Raw genomic sequence first — 25,543 nt, 5'->3', positions numbered from 1 at the left:
ACCTTTTCCCCCACCAAACCCCTCACTTGTTTTATCAGAGTTGGTAGGAAACAGCAGTTGAGAAACTTGGTTCAAGGCTTTGGGCTCCTTGATGAAAGGATCAAAGAACACGCGTCCGAGCCACAGGTTGCGCAGAGCGCTTGGATCTGCGCAGCGGGGCACGAAGTCTTGCAGCTGAGCGGAAAGGTTGGGGCGGGATCCTGAGAAGCAGGCTCCAGGTGGCATTTCATGCAGGTCCTTGGGACAGAGCATTTCTCCCACCTTCCTGGGCCAGGGTGGGACAGACCCACCGTCCCGGGATCTGGCAGAGGGCAGGGGAACAAATCACAGCTCTGCAGTGCCTGACCTGCCAGGAAAGAAAGAGCTGCCATGAAGTAGCCTCAGGGCCTGCAAGCACAGCCTCCAGATGCGAGAAAGAACATAGCAAAGGCAGAGGGAATAATTTGTTTGTGCCCCATCAGGATGAAAGAAAAGCTAATGAGTAAATTAATGAATTGCCTCTATGGACTGCATTCAGCTGGCAGTCTCATGCTACAGAGGAATTATCTTTTGCCATGGCTGTAGGAGTGGCTAGAGTTCAGAAAGCTGACAAATCTTCAAGACTTCAGGTTAGAAATGAACCTTAAATGTTCCGGAGTCTGAGAAAATACCTGGTGGGGGGAAAAGGAGGGGAGGACTTAAACACAAGGCACAGTCAAAAAGTAAAGAGAACAATTTCATCAATGCATTTGGCTTCATGATTAAGTCCAGGGGTAGCTGAGGAAAAGGGGAACTGCCTGCACACGAAAGGGCAAGGCATGAGCAGGAGGGGGATACTTGTCAATCCTATGAAGGTTTTTGTCAGATGCAAGAGTGCTTCAAAGCTGTAAGAAAAGGCATTTTTTAATGTATTTTAGCATCTTCCTTTTTAACATCTAGATCTGTCAATTTTTTTTGTGTGCTAAGACTCCTGTAACCTACCTTTCAAGTGCTGAAACATCCCGAGTCATTTCTGTCACTCCGGCAGTTGCGATGCACACCGTTCAGAAGGATGATTTCAATATACTTCCCCAGTGCTGCGAGACCTCTGTTTATAATTTCCTTTTTGGCCCTACCCTGTGGTGCTTAACTGTATCAGTTATCATCAACACAACAGATTAGATTACTGAGCCCTGACAGCCTGGAGAAAAAGACTCAGTTCGAGGCACTGCACTCTCTGTTCTGCTTTTCCTGATGCCTGTAGCTGCTCTGTAAAAGAGCTGCAGCTAGAAAGCTCCATATTTGCTTGTTTTAAGGGGGATCCCATATGGATAAACAACGCCGTTCTTCAGACCTGATAAGATTTAGCTGACAATAAATCAGTCCTCTTATGTTGCTATGCCACCATGTCTTACTGGTCTCTGATAAATTACTGAAGCAGCTACGTTCCAAAAGCCACCCCGTTGCCATGAACCACTGATTGGGTATGTATGGAACCAGCAAGGGGAGCTTCAGATACTGAGGTGCTCCATGTGAAAGGGACATATGATCCATTGAATGTATTTATCAAATTCATTATTTGTATTTCAGAGCTGCTGCAGAGTCCAACTACCCTAATGATTTAGAGCTTCCCTTCTAACTCCTAAACTACATTTATATATACTCTATACCATTTGGTCTTCTGCAAAAATTACTCTTCAGTTAATGAGGGTTGGTCTTCCTTATTGTCTTTCAAGGATAATGATAGTGAGAGGGAAAAAACCCCACTCCAAAGCAGCACCATCACCTCACTAAAAGCCAAAACAGTTTGAAAAGCAACTGATGGCAACAAACACAGCAATAATCAGTTTTGAATCCATAAATAAATCCATCAGTAAATAGGGGGAAAAACACAACCTGCCATCTCTTTCGCACGCAAGAAGAAACAAGCGGTGTAGCGACCAAAAAGGCCTGTATAAAAGCAGCAACACAGATAAAGCAGAGACTTAGCCAAGTTATCAGAGCTTATTCATGCCCTTCTACAGAACTAAGTAAATATTGAAGAGATCCCTTAAAAAAAAAGGTAAATGTCTATTTGTATTGAAGCCCACCGTAAACCTTATTTGGACATCAATTTAATCATTATTTTGCCAAATCACTAAATACAAATTGGAAACAGACCCAAGCCCAGTCAGGACTTACAAAGAATACTTGAAGTAACTACTCTACTGTTACCACTGAAAATTTTGCCCCTTTCCCACCAACAACGGAGGTCTGTGAATGAACCACGGAGCGAGGGACACAAGCAATCAGGTGTTGTTGGCAAACAGCGGGACAGGAGCTGCACCAACGCAGCGCTAAGTCTGGACAACGTCCCCTCTGCCCTACACCTGCCAGCGCCTGGGAGACATAGCCCAGGCAGCCCCTGCAGAAAGCCAGGTTATAAATCACGCCTTCGAGGCACCATTTAACCTCTTTTCTTGGAGCGTTGTATTAAGCTACACCAGCATTGCGCAGCTCGGGACAGGTTTCCCATCCTGCTACTCCTGCTGCGTGACACAGCTGCGCCTGCAGCCCGGGATCGCATTTTGGGCAGGCACACCAGCAGAGAGCTGATCTTGACTTCTGAAGAAAAGCAAGGAGGTGGTGGGCTGAGGAAGGATAACTAACCACGTCAGCATTGTGGCCGATGCACGGTGAAACCACCTGCTTTCGTGTTGCTAGTGCTGGGACAGGCAGAGATTTCAGCGCAGGTGGACACAAGCAAGTGCTAGATGTTATACGTATCGTACCTTCCACTATGCGTTGCTATAATTCCTTCTGCAAGCAATATGAGAAGAGTTCATTCCCAGAAATAAAGATTACATCCAAACTGATTTTCAACTGACCAAGATAGTCCAAAACACCTTACTAAGGTTAATCTGACCATACTAAAAGGTCATTATCCTAGATCAAACTAGACATGGTCCGAAGATCAAATTACAAGGAACATATTTACAGGCTTTTACTAAAAAAAAGCCGGATAGCTGCATAATTCAAAAATATCTCCACATTCCACTCGATCTAAATTTGATAAATTTACAGATTGTACATTTGATACACTGCCAGTTTTTCCTCCGTTTAAAGTCCTGAAAATCACTCCTTTCCCAGTCAATATTAGTCCACGTACTTCTTACTTTTCAAATAAAATTGAATGATAAAATCTCCACGTTGAAGCACAAAAAAGTTGACACAAACACCACCACTCTAGGCCAGATTAACCAAGCAGAGTTAATCAGAGCAGTTTACACATTTGAACAAGTATATTATAAAACAGAGATAAGTAAATATACGTAGAGTCAACTGCTGTGATTATATTTCGTATGACCCAAAAGATGTGGCTAGAAAAGACTCACAGCAGGAAGAACAATAAACAGAGAGCTCAGACAACTAATTAATACTGCTAATTTAACTTGTACCCTAACACGCCACTTAACTGTCATCTGCACTCCATCAAGGAGTACATGGCGACAGTTCTCAAGCATTGATAGTAAATTATTTTCATTTTGGCCTCTCCCTCATAAACAAAACACCACGGTGACAGACACTGCTTGACCTACTTTCTAAGGAGGAGATTTCCAAAGAAGCACTCCCACTCTGCGAGGCAAGTAGCAGAAAGCCTTGAACAGCAGAAACTTCCCAAGTTCCAAACAGCAGATATTTTATTTCAAACTACACATGCGCTTTTCCTTTCTTTCTTTGCAATGCCTCTCTGCCTCCCACCCTGATTATTCCTGATTTCTGATCTATTCTCTTTAAACATCCCGTATGTGTAAAAGCACATAAACCAGGTACCAAACCAACTTGCTGGTCTTTTCCCACCATGTCACAGATGTCTAAAATTAACCTCACCTTTTCCTAGGTGATGAATTTTAATTTATCCATATACTCCATAAGTAGAGAACAAGCCCCAGAACTACAGCAAAAACACAGACACGACACTAGTTTATCACTCACCACTGAGGCCACGGAGCACGTGTTTTCCCCAGATCTCAGGGATCTGCAGAACTTTAAGAAACTGCAAAAGAGCTCTGACAAACTTTCTGTGGATATCACAGAAGTGAAGTAACCTCCTGGAAAAATCTGCTTCTCTAACTTGTAAATAATTTTCTTAACTGCCCTATTTCACATCTGTCCCAAAGTCATAAAATGACACTCTGACATGGGGCTTCCCTTTGAAACCTGTTAGCTACTGCTGTGCAACCACAAGATCAAGATGGCCAGCCTTGTTTTATTCTTGCCTTTTGTTTCCCCAAATGCCCATCCCTTCATTCTCCTCCACCTGGATATCCTCAGGAGCAATGACAGGATTTTCCTAATGAGCTTGTGCCAAGGCACAGCAACCACCGTCCTCTCGGCTGAGTCGGGGGAGCACGATCTCTGCAGAAATGAAGTGGGTTACAGCCAACATGCTCATATATTTGGGAGCAAAACTCTTATGCCACAGTAGAGGAATTTTGAAGCTCTTACTTATGCTTAGTACAATTTCTCACATAAGCTGGGTGGCAGATGAAGACCCACGGTGTGACAGCCTAGTCATGGTTAATGGGTTAGTTACACTGGAATTGCTACCCATATTAAATAAGGAGGAAAGGTGATGGTTCATTGGTTTTAATTGGCATAACACAAAATTCCCATTTGGGAAAAACAACATAGTTTTAAATTAATTTCTTGTAAAAGCAGCATGGATTTAGTTAGTGGGGAAAAAAAATTTTCACGTAATTTAAACTTATTTTGGAATGCTGCGAAACATTAACATGAGCTTGGGAAACTTACAAAACATTTGGTTTTCAAAAACTTCCTGGAATCTGCCAGTTACTGAGAACTGGTGGGGATGGGCTAAATATTGGTAAGAACTGGTGGGAAATACTGCTGGAAGTTAGTGACATCGGTGCTGCCTGGGGATCAGACACGGGAGGAGGGAAAGGGGGAGCACATTCAGCTTCGGTGCGGAACGCGCCTGTCAAGTCTGGCGGTTCGGTGCTGTTCCTGGCTGGGACGGCAGATCGTGCTGCCACAAACACACTTCTCCACTTAGCTGATTTTTCACCTATCGCATCAGGAAACTGAAACCTCAAGGATTAACAAAAATATTTGAAAAAATAATATAGTTATATAGTTCGTCAAGTTTAAGACGTGTCCAATTATTCCAATGATTTAGTTCAGACTGAGTACAGGCAGCTTTTTAGGTGCACTGTATCGCATACCTTAGACAAATTAAAGCATTCTTAGCAAGAGCATAACCAGATTATGACAAATTTCTTTGTACATGAATATCGGTGTCTTGCTTTGGCTCTCTTCTCCTACGTGACTAATTTAAGGAAAGGGAGAGAAGAGGCAGAGGAAAAGTAAGAGCGCTTTATATCAGTCCTTCAAATAGTTAGGAGCTTATCAGTAACCAGACACCTTATAATCATGAATTCAATCCAAAGTTCATAGAACACTAGGAGCAAAAATAAAAGTCAAACATAATCAAAAACTCTGTCAACAATTATATGGCTCACAGAAACATGGTATAAAAGTAGCTACGCAAAACACAGTTTACAAGCAAGGTTTATAGCTTTCTTTAAACTACCCAAATAAAGCAGAAGTCAATCTTAGCAGTCTCATAATACTCAGTGAGGTGATGATAATATGACAGCATTATTTATCCTCTGAAATTACAATGACTTTTCATGAACAGCTGAATTAGCCCTTATCTTATAAACGGCTCAGGATTATAGACATACGTAATGGCAGAGGATGCATGCAGCCCTCCCATGGATAGCATCAGAGTTTCCAGCTCCTTCTCTCTCTCACCTGTCACCCACAAAAGGCTGGGAGCACGTGATAACGTTGCCCCACGTGGAGTCATCATGCCCATTCTAAATACAGAAACAAAGTCACCCCTTCCCAAAGCCACAGCCTTTTAAAAATGGCCAAAGGTCTCTGTCTCTCTTGTGTGACTAGATTATACCAAACACAATGGACAAGAAGTTCCTGCATCTTGCAAGAACATTTTTTTGCCTTTTCTTAAGAATAACCCATCTTGCTTATTCCCAATGTTAATATACTTGAAAAAGGATTTAAATAGTGCCCTCTGCATACACTCCAAGATTTCTATTCATTGATTTATTTGAAAGAGCTGTTCTTCCTTATTGTGCACAGGACAGAGAACCAGCAAAGTTCTCATTAAAAAAAAATAAATCTATTTTGATTGTTTCTCCTCAGTTAGACTCTAGTTCTTCTGGTTTTAAAAGTTTGTACTAGATCTTTAACAAATATGGTGAGTTTGTGCTTCAATCAGCTCAAGTATGTAAATTTTCCAAACAAAAGAAGTCTCTGAGTACTCCTGCTCCATAGCTGACTCACTTTCAGAACTAAATCATATGCATGACTATTTTATGACCTTGCTTGGAGTCAACACAAAGTCGAGTTGCACTGCAATTTAAATTACCTCCACACTTCTTTTGGCAAGAACAGTCCCTTGACAGTAACTAGCACTATTCTTCAGAGACCTGATTTTCTAACACCAACACCTGCATTCATTTAATCTGAGCTTTTCAGACTCATTGGCATCACCTCCTGTAGATGCTAATGTGTTGCTTCAGGCTCTTGTTGGAGAGGTTGTTTGATGCCTCAATTCTCACAGGATTCACTACTTTGAGGCAGATCCTTCACTTCCTTCCTCTCCCCCGAGTACAATCACACCCACAAATCCTCTCTCAAAAGCCTTCAGCCACCCTTTGATAGCTACATAGCTGGGCAGCCTATAAAGCAATTAAATGATTTTCCTAATGTGAAAAATGCTCTCAGCTTCTTCTAGTGTAGTAAAGCCAAAATATAAACAATCTTTCAGGCAGGAGAAAGTGGACCAGGAGATATTTTAAATACCTCTTCTATGTTACCGTGGTGTTACCTATGTCTAAGTGGAATCATTTTTTTCCAGGCATTTGAAGCAAAGCCACCTGGAGGAGCCAACACAGCAGCTGCTCAACTGTGCCAAGCGACAAAACAGCTTGGAGGAAGAATTAAAGAACGGTAGACTATGTAATTGAAATGTAGTAATAAGGTTATTATGCAGGATGTAATACAAGCTGAAATCTGGTCAGGATAACCCCAAATGGCACATTTTCTTTTATTAGTACAAACAGTTGAAACCTTGCTGTTATTTCTTATCCAAAAGGTTTCCGCTTTAATGCATGGCATTGATTAATTAGCACTATACAAGAAGGTCTTGTATAATGCAGAGTCAAGTCATTACCTTCACTTGGCTAAAGATGAAACTCAGACTGTTAAGTATTAAGTCCTGAATAAAGCTATATATTCTCCAATGGGAAATAATTTCCACACCACTAAAATGCCCACATTGCTGTGGTGAAACACTATTTAACAGAGCACCACAACACCCATTTCACTTAAGAGAGGACACGAAGACTGTCTAATCCATGGAAAACTGCAGATGAGTTAACACGTTAAACCGGTAAAGCTCTTGCCAAAGAGAGGACATGGCAAAGAATTAAGAAGTATTTGGATAAAAGCTACTGTAGTGAGTAAGCATAGGCCAGACTCTAGTTTAACACTATGCTGAACCATTGCTGTATTTTTATAGTTGATCCTGTGTAAGGTAAAAGAATCTAACAGAGGCAAAGCCTGGTATTAGTTCAGCTACTGTAGGCAACATCAAAGGCAACGAGCAGCACAAGCATGTCCAAACCAGAAAGAATAGTAAAAAACCAACAATAATATAGTAAGAAAGACTGATTTTCTGGAAAAGAGGTGACAGGATTCATTACAAGAGAAATTATATTGCACAAAATAGTTAAATGAGTATTTGCGATATACATTACTCTTTTCCAGTAACAAACAGAAAAAGTAGAAAATGGTTCAAAACATTTCGCTTCTCTGGATCTTGTTTTGTTTTTTTTTGTAAACGAGCTCCTACGGGTTTTTTTTTTTTTTAATTGTGCTACATAATAATAGTGGTTAAAGTACTGCATCTTCCAGCCTGAAAGTTTCTATCATTTAGAGAGAACCTTTGCCTACTAAAAGGTAGAAGCCACTTGAACAAGTGCAGTCACTCCAGAGATGCAATTGCTATAGCTCCAAAAAAAAAAAAAAAAAAAAAAAAAAAAGAACTATAGGAAGCATTGAGCTTTTCATGCTTATCTTGGCCTGTTTTTAAAATAGAAAATAACAATATTGCATGCACAGTCAACTCCAGAGGGTAATATATCCCCTTCTAAGATAAGTCTCTAAAATAGATGTAAGAGAGGAATTGCTTTCTGGAGTTTCCTGCCTTTCTCCATTGACAACTGAAAGACACCAGATGAATTCTACCTTTATTATAAAGACCTGTGTAATAAGAGATGCACAGTAATGGATTCAGAACAAAGATAAAGCATGCAATTTAAAAAAAAAAAAGTACAGGTATTATTTTAAAGGAAAGCAATTACTTTCTAAGTTTGCTCATCTCCACAAGACGATGATCCTCTTTCCCCCGCCCTGAAACAACTTATTTCCTAAAGTGTCTCCGATTCTTTCATCTTTTTATGTCTGTGTGCATGTCCATATACAAATATGCGCCACACACAAAAAGACAGTTAATGACATACTGCAAATTAACATTGAGATATAACAGCATATGTTAATGCTTAGAATAATATCATCTCACCAAGCCAGTGGTACCAATTATTCAGAAATCAGTATGCTGATGAATCTGAATTATTATTTCCTTAATATTAGCATGGCAAAGAGCTACTTCTGATAGCAATTCTATTCACTGCAGCATTTAAGCAAATAATTCAACAGAAAAATTAAAATTTGCCAAGAGAAATGCTTACCTGCAGAAATTTATAGCACAAATTAGTTGCTACAAACCACTGCAAAATGCACTCAAGTCACATAAAATGCAGTCAAAAGACATGTTTATGTAAAGCCGTAGAAAACAGTATAATATAAAGGGAAATAAAATGAGAGGAAAGCTGATAAGGGAAAGTGTACATAGTTTTACAAAAAGCAGACATTAAACTTAACAGAGAAGGATATTAAAGATTAAGTTGCTTTTGTCAAAAGCAACTCCACAAAAGATGCTCCTTAAAGTTTTGATGATTTTATGGTGGTTTACTCCAACTTTGTTAATTCTCCAGTAGAAAGAAAAAAAAAAAAAAAGAGTATCCAGTAGCATTTCAGTGTAACCAGTGAAAAGGCAAACTTTATCTACGAACAGTAGTTATCCTATCAGAAAGTATGACTGATCTGCTTGTAAAAACCTGCACTGATCTAGTTTTCTAGCAACAGTTCTGATCTCAATGAGATAGTTCTCCCCAAGCTAACAAATTGCCAATATCTAGCTGCTTTTATTGACAACAGTAAAAGGAAAAAAAGAGTCTTATCTACATTTCTGAATAAATTTACTCAGATTTAATATAAAGCTCATCTAAAAGCAATGAATGCAGAATTCAACTGTAGATGCCTGCTGTAACAGCATGAATTAAACTTATGAATCTCATTCCTCCCCTTCTCAAGCACTTCATTAGTCCTTTCAAAAGCCTAGATTTTGTTTCCCTGAGCTGAGAAATGTAAATTACTTTTCAGAAGCTGTGTCTTTTCTACTAGTTTCCCCTTTTCCCTATTTCTCCTATTGCTGATGCTGGCTAAGAGAATAATCAAAGTTAGACGAGATAAAGATACCACATGCATTTGATCAGTTGCAAGTTACAGAACTGCAGTGATTTTATACCTGGTTTCTACGTTGTGCTTTGCAAAGCTACTTTTCAAATGAGTCTTAAAATGATTATGCTTAATTCAGGTCCATGTCCTTATAACAGTTCTCTGCTATTAGGTAAATCACAAGATAACACTGATATGTTGAAAATAATTAAAAATAAATTGAAAACCAAATCTGTACCTCATCATAAAGGTAAATTTCAGTGGCCTATATTGTTCAATGGTTTCACAAGTGACTGGATGGTTCCCAAAATGTCCCATTGGCAAATACGCAACTGACAGTAAATTAGGGGGAATGCTGACATGGCTGATGGCAGAGCTTCCAGCAGGAAAGACCTTTATGCACTTGAGGTTTGTGCCAACAAAAACCTCATGACATTGCCCAGGAGCCAGGGTGGGTTCATAGCACAGAATAAGCCCTGGCATGAGTAGAGACCAGGGGTGGACAGGATGGACAACCAGCCCCAGCAAGGGCAGAGCCCTGGCTGCCCTCATCCAGGTGGGCGATGGTCCCACCTGGAGTGGGAGGAGACATCCTGAGAGCCTTAAAGTCAACATGTCCCTGGGTTTTATAAATACTCATGAGTATTCCAATTTTATTTTATTTTTAATATTATTTACACTGATTATCAAAAGCCTGCTTCCCTCTCCCACAGCTGGGGTCACATAGCTTTTAAATATCTCAATAGTATCTTGTTTATTTCAGAATTATGCTCATATAAAAATCTAGTTCCAACACGTATATTTATGTAACATAAACCTCCAAAACAATAAGCATTCAGAAAGGAACTCTGCCTGCTAACTATAAAAGAAGAAAGAAAAGATTACTGATTGCTCTAAGCAGCATACTTTTTTTATTGCTATTTTTTTCAGAAGGTCCTATTGAAACCTTTCTGTAAGAAACTCCAGGAGTTAATCAAACTCAGGCTTCTCAGGGATACAGTAAGCACTATCTGCCTCCAGCAGTCAATGTCCACCAAACGTAAGACAGATACATTTAGTTTTTGTAAACAAAAAAATCAAGTTCCATTTTCTAGACACATTTTTGGGTGCCTAATACTAGGTAACTCTAAAGTCTTCAATTTTCATAGTAGAGCATTTAGCATATTTTCTCAAGCTAGGTATCCAAAATTAAAGCTGTGTAATTAATTACACTGTAAACCAGGCTGCTGTGCAGGTCAGAAGTGTAAGCAGGCAGGAAAGATGACGGCACATGTGGTGATGCCACATGCCTCCTCCTGCCAGCCCAGCCATCCCAAGAAAGGTGAAAGGAGAACACACAAGCACTGGGCAGCAGATTTGCCTAACACTTACAAAGGCTGAAGTAAGCAAAATTCTGAGGTGAACGATCAAAAGATAGCAACCATTGGGTCCTACATCATATAAAAGAGCTTCCCCAAAACTCACCTGTTACCACCAACCAAGAGGAACTCAAGAGAGGTGGTGAGGACACAACTGCTAGTATCTCCTGGCCTCCAGACTCGCACACAAGTGATACTGACCAGATCACCTGGACATGTATTTCAGTGCTGTGAGCATGCCCGTGTGAGAACACAAATGGGTAAAATCAACTTGATTATCAATTATCTAAAATAAAGCCACCTGTCCCTTCACAAAGATCCCCCACCGAGTGAGTTGCACTAATTTCCTGCAGCTCTAACAGGGTCTAACTTTGAGGAGAGGAGCTGGTGCTGCTAGGGCACCACAGGCAGTTGATCGCTGACACGGCTCTCCTAGATCACTCACCATTAAAACCCTTCCAGCTTTCCAGAATCCTCCCTTATCAAACAGATAATGGGTTGGATAGTTCTGTACTGCATCTTGGTTTCCCACTGGAAACTTTACCTTCATAGCAGGAGAATAAAAAACCCAAACGGACCTGAAATACTCACAGTATATTCCTACATCACTAATTGTTAATGAGAAAAAAAAAAAAAAATTAACATTCTAAGGACAAAACCAGATAATCACCCTAATAAAATGGACAAGCCCTTAGTCTTTTGTAGGAAACGGCTGCTATCACTTTTTTTATGGTAGCACAGTAGAAAGGCTAAACATTAAATATTAATTCATTGGATACATTTTCAATCAAGTTTGCTGGAACTTTAAATCCAGCACTTTAAGAGCCTGGTGCAGTTAAAGAGTATAGAATTTAAACACAACAATAACATTACCACAGAGCCTCTTCTCATTCCAAGCATCTTTATTAATTTACTTTTTTTTTTTTTTAATGCTAAAAGCCCGCAGAGGTAGTTACTTGGCACAAATAATTTACAAATTCAGAAGAAAACTATGTACAAATTCAAACCTATAGAAAGTGAAAATATTTTCCTGTCTCCATTCGGATAAAGAAATTGCTTGCAACAGTTCATCTAAAGCCAAATCCTAACACACTCACATGAGAGGGACACTCTTTAAGAAGAAATAAAATGAGGCACCGATCCCTTGACTAGTGCATCAATCAGGACATGCCAATAGAGATTCGTTAGTCAAGATTCCCTACTAATAGTAAATCATTAGTAGACAGCACATCAGCAGCAACAGCTCTCAGGCTACTGAGCCTTCTTTTAGCCAGCACTTAACTTTGAGGCTAGTTTCTCTGTAGCTTTTGAAGCTTCTGTGGCACAATTTATTCAAGACTCTTGACATGGTGCATCACAATATCAGCTTGAAAATTAAGTACACAGAAGTATGTGGAAATTAAAGTAAAAGGGCAAACGGGAGTTCTTACTTTATTTGAATGTACTGAGGCTACATTAAAAACCTGGTTTAAATTTACTCAAACCAGAAATTTTCAAGACAAACGCTAAGAGTTATTCCTTTGTTTCTGTTTATTAGCTGCGGGCATCTCAGGATATATCAGGATATATCTCAGTAGGACTGTAATTACTTCCACAAATAACGCACGCTTCATTTTGATTCTCTCAGTGTACCTGCTATGCCATTTCTTCTGGCACCCAAAGGAAGCCCGCGATGCGTGCGGACAGCCCGGCGCACGGCAGGACGGACCCAGATTCACTGAATGCGTCTGGCTGAGCTCTGACGGAGCAACACTCTAAGCAAAACCTGTGGCAGTCTAGAGAACCCTGAATTTCCACAATAAGGAGAAAGCAATGGAAATAACAGAAATTGATCGGGTTTAATAGTTATTAATGATGACTTACAGTTAAAATGGAGCACTTCAGTTACAATGCTATCGGTAAACTGTGACGAGCCATTAGCGCAGAGAGGCTGAAAAAAGAGTTCAAAAGCAGAAACATCCATAAAGCAAGCTTTCCATTACTTAGTGTGGGTATAGGAGGTTTCAGTACATGGTTTTTGACAGATTGTTTTGAGTTGAGAAATTGAGATCCAGAGCTAGACTTTCCCCATGTTTTCTCCTTGTTGCTTTTTTTTTTATTTTTTTAGAAGTTAGTAATAGCACTGTAATGCTACCTAGCAATTGCTAACATTGTCCCTAAAGTTGTTGTATATACTATACAACATTCAGAAAATACAGCTGGTAAGTATTAGGACTTTGGGATACCTGCTACAGTTTTTTTTAATTGAGCTTCCTAGACTTATTTTGTGTGCCTTCCACATAAGTCGATGTGATTATGTAATAAAGACTCCTTTATTATTCTTATAACTTAACATATGATCTGAACCACTTATCTTGTTTGTAGAAGTCCTGAACTTTAATGTTTTATATATTCTCTTTTTAGTTATGAATGTCTCCTAAACAGCACCTGGCTTCTGCTCTTTATCGTTTCTTTGTCACCCTGTGCTAACTTTACATATTTGATATTTTTAAAACAGTTTGTTCAATATTAAAATACCATATGAATTTTCTCAAGGTATAGCAGACAATTAAGATTTTCCACTTTTTAATTGTAGTTTGTGGTTTTGGGTTTTTTCTCTCAGTGGAGTTGACTGCTTTCCAGCCACAAAAATCTGCCAAAGTTGCTATCGGCTGGTCCAATGCAGAATGAAGATACAGAAGACACTCAATAACTACAGGCTGACACACAATTTTGCATTTCCAGTACTCTTTCCTTGTAAGAGATTCCATTTCCCTTTCACCTAAGTTCTTCTCATATCCCACCATCTCCTCTAAAAGCCTGACTTCATCTTAACGCATCTTTCTGTAGTAGGTTTCCCTGGCCTAGCTAATGGAGTATAGTATTTGGGAATAAACTGGAAGTATTACCATCACCATCACTGTTGTTTCACAGATTCTAAATGTATATTACTGTTTTGAATATCGTTTCGTCTCTTGTAGGATTTGAATTTGACAAGTAAGGCTTATTTAGCCTCCAGGTATCATCCTGTAAACTACTGTAGTAAGGGTAGAAAATCCTCTAGGTTTCACATCAGGTGTGGTGACATTCAGTTTACCTCCTGGCGTCACCTTAGCTTTAGCCTGGTTAGAGGGAAGCAGGGGGGTAACACACCGGGCTTTTGAGAGCCCACGTGAGACTGGAGTGGATACGATAGTGAGAGGAGGATGAAGATGTCCTTTCACACACACGTCCTTTTTGCTGGAAGAGTTTAACTGCAAAGAGGAACAATCCTGACAAATAAGACCGCCAAAGCAAGTAGTGTTTTTTTAATTGTCAGGGCAACATAAACCAGCATTTCTTAAACGATTTAAGGCATCGTCACACTACTTTTTTTTTTTTTTTTTTTCCAGTTTGGCCACAAAGGAAACACTGTGGACAGGATTCTGTTCTCATGCTAGTGGACACAGGGAATAATTGCAGTAAAATGTGGTGTGGAAGACCTCTGGCAAAGGAGACAAAATCCTGCAGTGTTTACACATATGGGATAGACATCCTTTTCTGTTTAAAGAAGTTAGTTCTTCCACCAGACCTGTCACAAAGCCCTTATTTCATCATGAATCAGTGCACATTCAGGATGCAAAAACAGGCTCAGAAATGTATGGCACATTGCTGATAAGGAAGACGAGAAAAGAAAAGGTCAAGTCTTTGAAGCAAATCGACTAATTCAGCAAATAAAAAGCCTGGTTAGGGAACAATGCAGAACTCAATGAATACCCGGGGAACTGCCTCACAGAATCAACAGGTGCTAGATCAAACAATATCTTTTTTTTCCTCAATAATTTGCCAGCAGAAACAAGTGAGGAGATGTTTTCTTTGCTATTTATCTGGCTCCCTGGTTTCAGAGTTGTATGGTTAGTACCTGGGAGACATATTTAAAATGCAAAACCAGCTGAAATTGGTAACAGAGAGGCAGGCAGAAGATGCCCTCCAAAGGATAAGAAAGATGTGCTATTATGTCTATTTCACTGTGTAAATACCTACTTCCACCAAAAATAATAGTAACCAGTTTTGCTGGTAAATATCTCTATCCATTTATATGGGATATTTAAACTCATCTTTCCATTATCAAGTGCAAACACACCTCTGGAAACTGTATTGCCTCTTAGTTCATCACTGTACGTAAGCAGATCATAAGAATGGCTCTGACTAATGCCATTAATTTGCCTCTTCTATTCTCGATGCTTGCGTCTCTGCTTTTCTCACTACTTCTTCACACTTCTAAGGACTCTGAAATCTGCAACAATAATAGAAAAGGAAAGATACCTTTCCTGCTGGTCTGTCATATCTTGTGTAACTTGAGACAGACTTAAAGTAACAAACATTTACAGACAGATTTTAACAATGGTTTAGTAAATTCAGTACCATTCACAAAAAAAAAAAAAATCTTTGGCATAAGAGCCATATCAAAACCCTTAAAAAGGAGAAGAGCAAGACGGTGGGGATTTTAACCTCAAATGCTTAACCTGATACTTGGACAGGAGACTGGGCTGCTATTTCTGGTGTGTTAAAGAGCAGTCCGTGGAACATTTTGATACCCAAATTTGGTTTGTCAATGCGTTTAGCCAAATGAACAACTAGTGCTTTGGATCTCATTATTGCATGTCTGGACACTGTAAATCAGAAGTGATAGTTCAGTTATACTATGAGGAGCCTTGCTTTTAATATTATTGTTTATACAATACTTAACATTGCTCACAGATACTATAATCAGATTAATTGTAGGCACAAAACATAGAAGCATAGAACATTTGGCTGGAATCTAATTTGAACTGAGACACTCCATACAGAGGTGAAGATGCTTTCAAGCTGAAGGGAAAAATAACATTTCAAGCTCTGTATCAGGATCTTTGCACAGCTCTAAAACCACACAAAAGAGAAAAATTTTGTATGGCTATGTTTTGAAGTTAAGTTTTTAAAAAATCCACAAACAGCTTAAGAAAAAGAACTGGGTTTTTATGTATTCCATAAATCAACAACTCTAGGCTAGTCTATATGAAAACAATGGGAATGACATCCAATACAGGTCACTGCAAACTATTAGTTCCATCTCTGAAGTCAAGCATTTCATAGGTACGTACAGGAACAAAACTTACCATGGACTAGGAACAGAAGTATAGATCATGTTTCAGATGATTGTAAATCATCCAACTCGTAGCCCATTATACCATACGCTGATGAAAGCTTTTGCCATAACCATCAAGATCTTAAAAAAAAAAACAAAACACACAAAAGATAATCAGACACGAAATAGTGAAAACTGAGTGTTCCTTATTTAAAATACAATTTCACTGCTCTTTAAAGCATCCTTTTAAAAAGCCAGTTAGAAAAGAGCCTGTTGCACACCGTCACCATCCACAGCAAGAGCTTCTTTTACAACCACTGCAATTTTGCTCAGATACTTCATTTGCAGTTCTGCAGGGTTTTTTGGCTTTCAGCTAACTTTTCAGGATTCTGATCTTTTCTTCATTGTTGTTTAATGCTGATAGATTTATGCATCAGCATTTTACTCAAAACAACATTTTAAAGCCCTATTTTATTTTCCTTTTTCTTTCTTTTATGCAGGACTTTGCAGCACACTTGGGTGAGAGGCGCATCCAGAACAAGGAACACCCATCATCCCACCAACGGCAACATATTCCTACTAATTCCTTGTTTCTACTTCACTAAACATGAAGGCCAGAGTGATGCAAAGCTCATTTGAGGATCTGATCTCAAAGCTGCATTTTTAAACACAGATGATGGGCAGAAAGGCAAGAGAGGCAGGCTCCAGGCCAAGTGGCTGTATAGTACTGAGGTAAAAGCCGATGGAGTTTCACTGAATAACATATAATGTCAGTGATTTTCGGCAATCTTGTTTTCTCCCAATAAATCCTTAGCAGAGCTTCTTGCTTCTTGAAATTTTTTTTTTTTTTTTTTTTTTTTTTTACAGAACCATTCCTTCATGGTTCCTCCAAATTCCTAGAAAGTTCAGCCACTTAAACAGAAACATTGGCTCAAACTGAAAATTTGACAAATTTGGAGTTGTTTTTTTTTTTTTCCTCAGAGCAAAAAGGGATGGGAGAGTTCTACCACTCTTGAAGCATCTCATTTCAATAGTTTCAGATTTAAATATTTCCTCTCAAAAGAGGCTTTTTATTTCAGTTATATTTAATATCAAATCTTAGGTTAAAAGAAAGTCAGGACTAAAGTGATAGTGTGATCCCAGCACGGTGGTTCCTCTTTCATGGAACATTTTGAAAGTGGGGGGTCCCAAAACATACTTTTCATCAGATACAGAATGGGATTTCAAAGATGTCTCTGAAGTGGGGTTTTACATTTTCCATAGAACTGCACTGCTCTTAAAAGCTAGGGAATTTATTTTCTTTTCACCTTTAAGGAGAAAAGCCTTGCTTAAATGAATATAATTTTCTGACCATTTTCCACAAATTATTTTTGTCTGCATCAATTACACTTTTCTTTTTACCCCCTTCTGCTGAAATTCTACATCTAAATTCTGTTAATAGCTTCAGGCCAGCTATATGACCCTTCCAAACATTTAACCTTTCCGGTCTGCCTTTCTTCTCTAAAAACCCCTTAGAAATGCTGAATTACAGGCTCAGCCAAGTGATACGTAAATTTATGAAAATTGGATGGGTAGAAAATGTCATCACACAAATTTCCTATAGCCAACTCTTATCCAGATTTATTTTACAAGGGAAATACATTCTTAATTGGCCTAAACACGAGAATATTTTATCATGGTGGAGACCTGCACGAAAGTCAAAACAAACATGCTTAGGAAAAAGCATTGTACTCACATAAAATAGTTTTAGATTTGCGTGTTCTTCTAAATACTTTTCTGTACTCATTTAAGTGGTCTTTCAAAGGAAAAAATTACCTATTTTCAAGTATAGTCAGGCTTTGTTCAGACAGTCAGCAACTTTAAGCGGATCCTACACCAGGCTACTTATTGCTGCTACTAAAACACACAAACCACGCCCTTGTTTTGAGAAATATTTTATTGGTGAAGACAGTATTTATATGAATACTTTAGTATTTTAACCCAGTATTGCAAGTTCACAGCTTTGCTATATTAATGCAGTACAACCTTCTAAAAATTAAGGCTTTCTAAAGACCAAATTAAATTTAAATAAAACATGAAACATGTAGAACAGAATTGATATGGTTATTTGGGTTCTTTTACAGGATATTTCATTTATTCCTCAAAGTCTGCAAGAACCAATATCTTTACAATAAGTGCTTCCCATAACTTCTTTCGATAGTGATCTATTTGTTATTTTATTCAAATGATCTTCTTTTCATCATTTCCAGCTCTGAATTTACAAAAGGGCATCAGCCTGGCCCTGCCAAGACAGGGAGGTGTGTAATCGGATAATCAGTTTTTCCCCTACATTGCTCCTTGAACAGGTTTGGATTTCACTGAATGACTTCCTTCCAGGTGATTAAAGGAAAAAAAAAAAAAGACGACACAAATGAAAAACCAACCAAACAAAAACCATACAAAGAACAACTAAACCAGAAAAAAAAACTTCAAGGTTTGGGGGGGTTTGAATGTTTTTTTAAGTAAACTAGGAGGACACAATTTTCTACTTTCTTAGTTCTTTCCTTTAAAAGATATAAAATTAATGCGAGAACTCCAATAGTCTTTTATATATCAGCACATGCTCCCAGTACTGCTAGTAAAGCAGTGTCTTCCCCAAAATTTTCACAAACTTGACATACTCTTCTTTGCAGTGTGAGAAGCTGTAAAATGTAGAAAGCCATTGACGTGCACAATGAACAGGGCCTGGTCAGATAACTGCTGCAGTCACGTTTTAATTTCATTATAATTTCTGTATAACTACACCTTTGTTGAAAAAATTACATTGCCATAACTCGAGGTAAACTTGCAGTTAAAGTAAATGAATTCTATTTTATATGGCAAAGGACCAGTTACATACACACGATCAATCTCTGCGTCTCAAATACAAGAGGATTGACTTGCTGCTGTGAAGTTGCAAAGTTACTAAAACATTTTAACAGAAGCCCCTGACCATCATTCAATCCTCCGACTGAGGGCTTTGTCTTGCAGAACTAGATTCCCAAGCTGCTCTTAAGGATGCTTTAGCGACCAACTTAAAAAGCTGGAAATGGTGTTTACACACTTTGCTGACCACCTTCATTCTTCAAGACGACATATGCAGAGCCAAAACAATACAAGTTTTGACCTTCCTGTGGTATTTTGACTGCCCATAAAGTTAAATGCCATAAAAAGACTTTCATGTTTTCGAATACTTTAAGAATATGAAAGAAAAACAAACCTTGCAAGGATTAATGTAATTATCTGGTTTTAAGTACAGACAAAACCAAATAAGGTAGTAGTCACAATATAGAGGTTTTTTAGGGAAGCTACTAAATATTAGGGAAAGTTACAAAGCACCTGCAATACAAACAACTAAAGATCTGCTCACTGTAGCCAGAATCTCGATCTGTTCCCAGCACCTCAGTGGCACAGGTGAACAATAAGGGTTTATTTGTGACTTCACTGCTCGACACAAACCATCTGGTTGAAATCACCGTCGCACATAGAACTACCTGCAGAAGAGCGGTCCCTCTGCATCGCCATTATATAGGGACCGCGCGTCCCCGCAAGCCCGGCAGTGCCCCAGCACAGGTGCAGGGACTGAAGAATAACAATATATTGCACGAAGGGTAGCCTGCTCCGGGAGCAGAGGTTCTAAGGTCAGTAGAATACAAAAAGACTCAGACGGTCTCTGAGGAAGAAGTAAAAATTTTATTACAAAATCACTTCTCAGAAACGTGGAGACAATTTTAGACTGTACGTATGTCACACTGCCATCTCCACTAAAGCCCTTCTGAAAAACTGCAATTTCACGAGTGTCCTGTGCAGCTATACAAGTATCCAGATGGAACACAAATTAGCAATTGATTTCATTAATTAGAAAAGCAGCTTTGAAGGAAGCGAACATTATTGACAGTAGTTTGCAAGCATTGTTCTCTATCGAAATCTAAGCTGTCATTTCAATAAAGGCAAAAGTTTTTTTTCCTAATAAGCAACCTGCACTGAAAACTAATTAGAAACCACAGGTATTTTGCACGTATTTCGCAACCAGTGAAAGGCTAATCTCAAATAGCTGACTGCAAACGGCTTGGTTTGTACAGATAAAATTCATGAGTCACTCGCACACCCTTACAGGTCAGGTTATACGAGCCTGCCCCAGCGCTGCTCACCTGCAAGGGCAGAGCGGCGTGCGGTCGTTCATGCAGTGCCTGCCTCTGCTGCTCTGCACGCATCCCTCTGAGCCAAAATACATATTTAGTATTGGATACACATTTAGTTGTTGGATACATTAATTTTCACTCACCAAAGCGTATCACAGAGGAGAACATTGTGTGTACCCGTACCTCTAATTCTAAGCATAATTCTTGACCTTCGTTCTTTCTTTCTTTAAATTAGGCAAACCCACGGTTACTACCTGGGATAACATAACAAAAAGAAAACACAACACCTGACAGTGCTGCCAGCTACACATTGTGCAAACCAGGGTGGACACACTGTGTAAATGCATACAATTGCTAAAGAGCTTTCATGACAAAACATTCAACGCACAGCTTCTTTTAAATCTTTGACTATATCCAAACTGATTGCTATTTATACAGTTTTCTTTATTTAAATGAAAACCTCTCATTAGGTTTGGTTATGCTAAGATTTGCATCAACGACACGCTAAATGCCAATTGATTATTATAACCCACTGAAGAATAACAATATATTAATTGTTTACAGCAGGAAGAGAAACTGGATGCATTTGTCCCCTTATACTGAATAAGACTGGATCATATCCAAATGACCAAACACTTTGGCCCCTGGCAACTATTGTAACTTGTTTTAATCAAACTTTGTTTAATGTTATGAATATGTAATATTTAAAAACTGTGGAGTAGCATATTATTGCTTGAAACTCTCCGGTTTGTTTTAACAGTGAGACCTTATAACCACAATGTCTAATAAGTACTGATAAAATGCTTTTATTCCTTATAAAACCTCTGCTAGCCACTGACCTATTTTCAAAGTATAAACAATGCTTTCACGTGCAACAAGAAAATCTACTACTCAGATGCCAAAGAATATGATTTTCCATTAAAGTGTTATTTTCCAAAAAGAAAAAAATGTCCAGAAAAAATATGTAAACAAGCGGCATTCAGAACACAGTTAACTAAAAGTCCATCTGGCAGCATGTATTGTTAAAAAAAAAAAAATAAAAAAAAATCTGAACGTCCACAAAGAATTGGCTGATACTAACTTTTCAAACAAAAGATTATCAGTCTCCGGAAGGAAGGGCTATTCACCTGCGATCCCTGAACAGTGAATGCTGCTTGTAGTAGAGCAAGCAAAACTGTGAAACGTAATTTGCGCTTCTCTTGCATCTTTCTTTGCTTTTTTCTCCATGATCCCTCACGTTACTACATCCTTGTTTGCAATAAATTTAAAAGTATTTGTCTCGACACTTCTACTATGATGTATATAAAATTATTTATTATTTTATTGTTGTTTGTTTTAAAACAAAAATTCTAGTAACAAATTACTGATGAACAGTGTCAATTTGATTTGAAATTTAAGTAAGGCTCCACATAGTTACTATTAGTTCTGTTGAGTAATTTCAGAAGTCTTTGGATGAACATTAATTTCCCATTCAAACCATGGTCAGTTTAGGCTATTTACTTCTGATCTGCAGCACGAAGCCTCACAACGCTGTGTTGATATTTGCCTGTACTTCAAGCTCTTTGTGGGAAAAATACCTGTTTTCCTTCTGTAACGGAACAGAGGAATCAACACGTCATTTTATATCAACAGGTTCTGAATATCACTTCTTATACGCATGGTAATAAACTGTCCATTTAATATCATCCAAGTATAATTGTTAAAAGCTGTGTAATTTTAAAGACGTTCCTCCTAAATCAGTCCATGAATTTCCCTTGTCACTCGCTCTCCCTCATTAGCATGATCAGGTGAAGAAACAGGGCTAATTTATTTCCTGTGAGAGAGCTCTGTTCTGATCAAATATGTAACGAAAACGTGACATTCGTTCTCCAGCACAGCGGTGCACATCCTTACTATGAGCTACAGGCGCTGCAAGATTAACTTTCATGGCAGTACACATTCTCTGACAGATTCTTGACCAATGGATGTCAGGAACAACTGTGCTCTGTCCCCGTCAACTATGTATTTCTTCTTTTTAAGCTAGAGGAACAGCTTCGTATTTCTTTTCCACCTTGTAGAAAATGGCTGACCCACCAGAATATTTTTACCGTATCAGCAACGGAAAGAACATGTCACATGCAAAAATACTGCTTCTCAACACATTTAAATTCTGTGAACAGCCATTGATATTGCTTGGCAAAGCAAGTATTTGTATCGTCATATTCTATGAATGAAATAAGATTTTGGGGAAACTATAGAAGCTCCTGTGCAGCTTGTTGTGCTACACAACAATTAAAACCAAACTCAATCTTTTCTGTACTGTTATTTTGTCACCTTTTGCCTGTGTGAGATGTGAATACAGGAGGAGGGCAACAAATAAAGCCAGAATTGATGGTTTAAGCAGATATTCTACCATCTAGCAATAACAGTTCATTAAATAAAACAAAATCCAAAGAAAATGACTTTTTAACCAAGAAAGAATCCTCATCCAGGATTGACTGTGGATGGAGGCTGAGAGCAGCACATGGTTCCCTTGGTCAACTTACCCTCACACAGCAGCAATGCAGTTTGTGCTTAGCATGTGCCCCCAGAACTAATCTTTTAATGAACTGGTGTAAATTAACAATAAACCTCTAAATATGCCAGCCATATCGTCACTTGTGAAAAAAAAATAAATAAAGCTTGAAATACCACCTATATTGTATTGTAATAAAACCTGCCTAGGAGAAATGAGGTTGGAATAGCTTCATGGCACCTCCTCCTTAACCCACGTCACCACCTGCAATGTGGGCTTGGACCCAGAAGTGAGGGGATGACAGACTGGTTTTAACCTCCTCAGAAGGGTCGTTATCTTCCTCTTCACCGGTATGTAGGACACCCAGCTTGATGCAGCAAATACCCACTCTACACACCAAATGGGATTACAAAACAGGAAAACAATCCTGGTTTCTTGGGAGCAAAGATAAAATTTAAGATGTGGGGGAAAGAAAGCAGTCTGTGGATTACAGGATGAAGTCTCACTATACATTAAGCAGTCAGTAATTGGCCATTATGCAGTGCACAGACTGATGTTAATCGTGACCTTATAAATAAAACTGTTCAACTGTCTTTCCATTCATGGCCTTCATATTAATTGCATTAGTTGTCTTCACCTGGCAACTTTTGATGTTACGTGTTTGTCTAGTGTTCATTACTTGCAATTCCCTTATGGTCACCTATTTGGTCGCTCTAAAGACCTCCTACGGGGACTCAGATCTCGCACAATGTTTTCTTCTACAGATGCAGGTGTGAAATGCTGATTCCTCCTCCCCCTCACCCCTAGTCACCAAAAAAATACAATAGGAAGGAAAAAAAAGTTGCACTTCAGAAGGAAAAAACAACATAGCTGCATCATCTAAAACTGAAAAAACCTCAGTAAGGGCAGTGCAAGAAAGTGCGTTATTGCAAATTGAACGATTTGAGGATTACTGACAAGACAAACTTCCATGGTACTTGTTCTTTCAGAAACAGAGAGGACAGTCAAATAAGTTCCCAAATAAGTTCACATCCTGCTCTGCTGACTAGCAATAAAACAGGTACTGAGCTTTCAACTCCACTGTGCATCGGTGCTGCTCTTTGCTAAACCCCACTACCAGCTAAAAAGCACGGCCAGCACTTACACACTTACAATGGTACAGTCAAGCATCAGGCAAAAACCCTCAGGGATGTCACAGTCAGAGGTTTAAGCTATAAACATATGGGCACTTCTCAAAGGATGCAGCAATAGCACTGAAGGGGAAAAAAAAAAAAGTTTTAAAAATCCATTGGGAAGAAGTTGAAAAGTGTCAATACTGTCCTCCACCTACCTTGTACACGGATGAGTTACTGAACATTTGAAGTGTTGCTTTACTCTGAAGCAACTCACAGGCTGCCTTTTCAGAGCAGCAGGTTTGGGGAGAGGAAAGGTTAGAAGCTCAAATCAGGGAATGTAGGAACCAGGACCATTACTCTGTATCTCTTGGGGAAGGGAACCAGAGGGAGCTTTTTCCTCTGAGGGACCAAAAAAATAATGGATGTATTCAGAGGCATAGTCAGCAAATTTTCTTCTCGTTGCTACAAGAATTGTATTGGAAGTAGCATCCTGAAAGTAGGGGGAAAATCACAAGAGATGGGAAGAAAGTAGAGTTAGCAAGTTTCATTACATTTATTTTTCTGTGAAAATACCGTATAACAAAATCGCTAAGGAACAAGTAATTTTGCTGTAATGAATAAGATGTACAAAGTTCAAAAGGCTTTGAGGTAACAGAGAATATCCATCAGTTCACAATATATGCAGCTCTTTAAACTGCTGAGCAAATTAGTTCAGCAGATGTCTTCTGTTATTAAGGCATAAGTACATATTGTACAAACCCCAGATAGTCAAGTTATATTACTGATTTTTATATGGGTGATAAAACCCAATGTTTAAAAACCTATTTTTATTACTGTTTTAGCATAATTCTTATTGTAACTTAACCTCAGGCAACAAAAAAAAAAAAAAAAAAAAAAAAAGAGAGAAAGAAAGAAAGCAACCTTTTCCCTCAAAATTAACACTGCTTCCCTGACCATGATGATATTAGCCAAATCTGAATATTCTTTTTCTACATTACTCTTGCTCTGTGCTATTATAGAGTCTAGGAAGGTCCTTTTGGGGGGAAATAAGAAGAGACGGGCAGTATTTTTTCTGCTAATAAGCTATAAACAAATAAGATAAAGAATTCTGATGCTACAAGGATGTACTGTACTTTGCTATGTGGTAGTTTTATTAGTAATAATTATGAGAATAAGTTACACACAAAAATCATTAAAGAGAGATTAAAGGCTTATGCTAAACCTATAAAAGCAACGACCTAAAGGCTAACCTTCAGATATTAAAAAAGGTTCCAAAAGGCAAGCAAGAACGTGCTATATATGGAGGGATAATCACTTCATAAACTTTAGGTAGATTTCTGAAGAACCATATCATTCTTGTTTGAAGCTCCTCTTTATCCCATACCTTTTCTGTAGAAGAAACAGGTACAAATGCTCGTGCGTAAGAGATAGCAATATTTGAGGAAACCCCAGAATACCTAGCCCAAACACTGGCTTTATTTCCTTGCCTGGTAACCAGGCTTGAAGAGTTTGGGACATGGCCCAGATGCTCAGAAACATCCCCGTGAGCACAGCAGCAAAGCCTCGCTCCTCCTGCTATGGACAGGCCAACAGATTTCTACCCGCACTAAGGAGGTCAGGCAGTGTGCAAAGAAAACTGGTTCAACACCATGTTTGAATGGTAAGCACTGCTGTTTACTGTCACAACTATTCAGAGATACTATCCT

The 25,543-nt window shown here is 38.7% G+C and overlaps 1 protein-coding gene across 7 annotated transcripts in view; it reads right to left on the bottom strand.

The window, feature by feature from the left end:
• CHRM3 (cholinergic receptor muscarinic 3) overlaps positions 1 to 25,543 on the bottom strand; it is a 284,041-nt gene that overhangs the window by 178,834 nt on the left and 79,664 nt on the right. For 4 of the 7 annotated variants that reach the window (XM_075748773.1, XM_075748774.1, XM_075748776.1 and 1 more), the window contains exon 2: positions 16,100 to 16,209. The exons of the other annotated variants lie outside the window; for them this stretch is intronic. The gene's annotated coding sequence lies outside the window, so the exon portion shown is untranslated. The remainder of the gene's footprint in view (positions 1 to 16,099; positions 16,210 to 25,543) is intronic. 7 annotated transcript variants of the gene reach the window in all.

This window comes from Balearica regulorum, chromosome 3 (assembly GCF_011004875.1).
Source record: "Balearica regulorum gibbericeps isolate bBalReg1 chromosome 3, bBalReg1.pri, whole genome shotgun sequence".
Classification (NCBI taxonomy): domain Eukaryota; kingdom Metazoa; phylum Chordata; class Aves; order Gruiformes; family Gruidae; genus Balearica; species Balearica regulorum.
The sequence above is the reverse complement of the archived record's forward strand: the minus strand, read 5'-3'. Positions and strand labels throughout refer to the sequence as shown.